This window comes from Amblyomma maculatum, chromosome 5, assembly GCF_055883805.1.
Source record: "Amblyomma maculatum isolate TAMU_Amacu chromosome 5, ASM5588380v1, whole genome shotgun sequence".
NCBI classification, from domain to species: Eukaryota; Metazoa; Arthropoda; class Arachnida; order Ixodida; family Ixodidae; genus Amblyomma; species Amblyomma maculatum.
In genome coordinates this window covers 150,062,206-150,067,097 of record NC_139348.1, presented here as the reverse complement: position 1 = coordinate 150,067,097, position 4,892 = coordinate 150,062,206, and the positions used below count along the sequence as shown (strand labels likewise).

General features: G+C 50.3%; 1 protein-coding gene across 1 annotated transcript in view; it reads left to right on the top strand.

The window, feature by feature from the left end:
• LOC146189941 (chymotrypsin-elastase inhibitor ixodidin-like) overlaps positions 1–1,790 on the top strand; it is a 6,690-nt gene extending 4,900 nt beyond the window's left edge. Inside the window, exon 2 of the mRNA XM_084604665.1 lies at positions 1–1,790. This exon is cut by the window's left edge and continues 605 nt beyond it. The gene's annotated coding sequence lies outside the window, so the exon portion shown is untranslated.
• The last annotated feature ends 3,102 nt before the right edge of the window (positions 1,791–4,892 follow it).

Genomic DNA, 4,892 nt, shown 5'->3' with positions numbered 1-4,892 from the left:
TGTATTTCTTCCTGTGTTTTCGTCAATTATGTAGCGCTGGATAACTTGTTAAAAACCCACTCTAAAAGGCATTGTATATTAGAACCACACGATGAAAGCTGCTCAGGCATTTTTTTCTCAAAAATGAGCCGAGAGACCTTGGCTGTGTCCTAAGAGAAGTGTTTCGAGCAAAAGAGTTCCCAAGCTGACGCGGCCGCCGCGAATGCGACAGAACCCCGTGACCTCGTGCATGCACATCAGGCGATTGAACAGCCAGCAATGCACCGTACTTAAATCCGGAGGCGTCGCCCTAGTGAGGGAAAAAAATGGCTGCGGCTTAGCTCGGCTAAGTCCGGTTATGCAAGAGAAAGTTTTGTTAAGCTTGGTTATGCTATTTTGGTAAGCCAGGTTAGACTGATATAGATGTCCTAGTTTACAGAGTGGAAGCTCGATTAAGCATGCCTTGCCAGACACAGTTTGTTGTAGTTTAACTCCTCCATGTCTATGGCTCCCTGCGAACGTCAACGAAAGGCAGCCGAAGCCTCGTTTCCCAAGGACGCCACCGGCATTTTGAAGGCGGAGCTCCCAGGAGGCGAGCCAGATGGGCAGCGGTGGCGATGGAGGGAAATGTAGCCATGGGGGACTGGAGTATGAAATACTTTGCGTTAGGCAACGTTGTATACTTATGGAGACATATACCGGTGCGAATAGTTTTCCAGGTGTGTAAAGAAAAAGAATCAGGTGGGCTAAGTAGAAGACTCGAAGCAGCAGCAGAAATTTCCAGCGTCGACCACCTTGGGTCGGTGAGGCCAGTCAATGTCTCTGGTGGGTGGCTGCATGTGATATGGCCTGACACTGATTGGTCGTCGGGTTACGTGACGTTACCAGGCACCATGACATGGAAGTGTTGGCGGGAGCTGCCAACTCAACCAGGTTTTTTGAAATAGGAGGGTCGAAATCTAATCCTCTGGCAACCTTGGATACCGGGTAAAGGCACGCTGCTCCTAGGCAACACACGCACGTTCATACGACTTTATTAAAGCGATACTCTAGATCTATGTTGGGGGGGGGGGGGGGGTTGTTCACACAATAGGGTAGCTACGACTGTATGATAATGAGTATGAATGAGGTATTCGAATAACAAAGCGCATGTATACGATCGAGGATCTGTAAGGGGAGTCACAGACAGGAGCCATCAATGCTGTCGTGAGTAATGAATCAACGAAGCCTGAAGAATTGCACTAAATGTGTTAGGACGTGTCTAGAACCACTAGGTTGGCAGCTAGCCAACCTCGCTGAAAGCAGATGACACAGATGAAGCGTATTATACGAAGGTTAGAATAAAAGGAGTTTGGAGCTGTAATATCGATATTTACGCATGTACTAGATTACGACGACTACCTGCAAAAGAAGTTTATTTGTAGCCTGATGTAGCCACAACCAAGATAATGCCTTATGAACAAAACATTATCAAGATCATGAAATCGGGAGCACAAGTTGCGATGACCGGGAAACAAATCAGACTTTTCACCCCTGGTGCATGCAGCTTCAACGGGTTAGCCGATGGCACGCACTTCCACGTGGTTCGTTTTATGATTCACAAGAGCAATAAGTAACAAATTAGCTAGAAAGTGGAGCGAATTTGTACCAATGTATGGGAAATTATGATAGTGCTCTCGTCACAAGGTGCCAAAGGCACCTGTCTCTGCCAGGCCCCTCTGGCCAAGCGTGTCGCGTACATGGTCGATGTGCATACGGTGAGCCTAGAACAGTAGAAACAAGGCGAATGAATTAAAAACTTTACAGCTTTTGGTCAGTTTGATGGTTAGAGAGGCCCTAGTCCAGGACCCCTGCTGCTGGTGCGGCGATGTAAGGCATGGTCAATCTTTCTGCGCTTATTCCTCAGGTGCTCACTGGAGTTCGCTGCCACCATTGTGGAGTATGGCATTTGCAAGGCTACCGCCATATTTTGGCAACACCATGGGGCCCAATAAACTGTTGGTCGACACGACACCAAGACCAGGTGCCCGGTAGTATGTGGGATGAAGTTCTTTTGTAAAACTTTCGAAGTGCATGGTTTGGAAATGTGTGTGTGTGTGTGTGTGTGTGTGCGCGTGCGTGTGTGTGTATGTGTGTGTGTGTGTGTGTGTGCGTGCGTGCGTGCGTGCGCGCGTGCGTGTGTGTGTGTGCGCGTGCGTGCGTGCGTGCGTGTGTGTGTGTGTGTGTGTGTGTGTGTGTGTGTGTTTGCAGCTGCCTGCAGAGGGCCGTACTACTACTGAACTTTACTGCTACTAAACTAAACTCCATACTAAATTTTTAGGGACGTTTTAACGCAACATCCTCAAAGTCTTCGGTCTTCAGCAGTTTCGGCGTCAGCAATTTCGACGAAAAATTGCGAGGATATCTCTGGAAGGTGGTAACTGGTGTATGACACGGTCGGAAAAAGGCAGGCCGACTGGCTTTATGACGTCACAAGGCCACATGGCCCTGCTGAGTTGGCACAAGCTGCCAGCTCAGGTAGCTCCTGTGAGATGCGAACCAAAGCCTGGACCCTTGAACTCTGATTTGCGCACGCTACTCCAATAGGTCAAGCGAGCACCTTTTTGCGGCTTGTTTAAAGCGGGGCTTTATATCTGTGTCGGGGTGTCTTGTACATGACGTGGCAGCTTACGAGCGTACGCAAATGATTATGTTTTAAAATATAAATCCACAAATTACTTATTAGTCGTGAAGCGAGAAGCAAGGTGCCCATTGTCACGAAATCGCGCCCATTTTAGTCAAGCCGGCACGGCGCGAGGCCCGCGCGGCGTCGCGTGGAGAGCATGGAGAGAAAAGCCCCTTCCCCGAGCGGGAGAGCGCGTAGCTTTGTACGCGTTGCGTCACCCTCTTTCCCATTGCCCGGGGAGGACGGTGGTTCATCGGCCAGGAATGTGCCAGGCCCTTCGAGAACTTTCTATGGGACCTGGCCAATGACGACGCGCGGCTCAACGGGAGGAGAAGAGGGAGCTATAACCAGCGAAGTTATGTGTGTGTGCGCGCTAGCTTTGACGCGTGCTAACAAACAGACGCGGCGCGCCCTATTTAAAGAGACCGCGCCGTTTGAGGAGTCAGTCAGTCAGCCAGTCAGTCAGTCAGTCAGTCAGTCAGTTCGTCAAGTGTTTTGCGACGTGCTCGCCTGTGTTTCGACTGGACTCCCGGGGATCACCCGCTGCTGGCAAGCCCACGGACTTTCAAGGGAGCGGCGCTCGTCTCGTATGGCGGCCACATCGTGACTCTTGAGGCGTCGGACTGCAACAGTGCCCGGTGAACAATTTGGTGTTTGCTTATCTACTCTCTCGTGTTTCATCTGTTGTAAAGCCTCTACGTTATTGGATATCTGTGTAATCGCATGCTTAGCGTTTGTTATTCTGTGAACCTCTCGTCTGTGCATTTCAAGTGATCTTGTGCGTTCCGTTGTATCGTCTCTTGCTGTGCATAAATTGTGTTTTGTTTGTTACTTCTGACTCCGATCCTTTCTCTGGTTTGAACCGGCGACCGCTGGGCACCAAACGACCACCCCCTTCTGTCACTACAAGGTAGTTGAATTCCGGCTGAGCTTGCCACGCAGGTCGAGGGCATCTCCTTTGCGACCGGAACAGCTACCCCCACTCACTCTAAGGGTGTCTGGGAGTGTGCGCACCGTTAAGGGCGCATCGTTAATAATACCCCCATAATTATTAACGGGTGACACCCATACACCAAACAGGATCCGCAAGGAGAGCTGATGACAGGCGCCGTTATTTATCTCGTCACGTTCTTACAGATGGTGCTTAAGTATTTTGAAAATTTTAAAAGCGCTGGCACGAGCTCCTTGCAGGTGCTCCAGGATCGTCCTCTACGTCTGTAAGATCGGAGTCGATTTCCTTTAGCCGTTGGCTTGAGCTTTCCTTAGGCATGCCCTCGAGCTATGTATGGCATCGGCTATTTTGTACCCAGTCTGGCCGGCGTGTCCTGGGGCCCATGTGGTGGTATAGTGTGCCTGAAGTTTGATTTCATCAACCACCGACTTTTGTAAAGTCGGTGGTTGGTCTAACTACGGCAGGCCTTGAGCCGCAAATGTAATTGTAAGCGGCGTATACCGTCTGCTGCTGTTGGCTGCGACAATAGTAACCGATATCTCATTGGTGGCCCTTATTTGTTTAGGGACGTCTGCAGTCTCCCTTATCTTACTTGCGCTGTCCGAAGTCTGCTGATAAGAGAGCGCACTAAAGTTGCTTGGAGCAGCCCTCTTTTATCAGCGAACAGCTAGATTCCTTCTTTATGAAGGTTACCATCAGTTCATGCGGGCTAAAATAACCTAGCTGGTGCGGCTTCTTTGGCTTCGTTTTCACGTACGGCGAGATGACAGCGCTATGCACACCTTACTCCTGCTCGATCAGATGTACCACTCTCTCCCGGATAATTACAAATGTGTCCAACAGAGAGAACGCCAGGCCTTCAGCAGTACCGGATGGCGCCTGCTACAACGTTTCGAAGATTCCCTACTAACGTACAGCCCCCCCCCCCCCCCGCACACACACACATTCACTACAACTGTACTCCTACATTGCCACCAGTAACCAGGGACACGCAGAGCTGCATCACCTTGACAAAAAATGTGGACCCGGTTTAGCACTCTGGACTAAGGAATACTCGAGCCAACGTACCAGCTTGCATCTACAGCCAATTTCTTCAAGTCTGCTACACGAATGACGCTCACCAGCGCGATCATATGGCTGCCACAGTTAACGGGATAAACCAAGAGGATACAGTCGCGGAGGCCCCTATTACAACCATTATCCCCCCTGAAGGAGCCAGAGCGCTAGCCCGTCTGCAACACGTGCAATAACAGACTCGGGGGCAGCATGTCCAACTATACTGCAAGGATCTCGTAA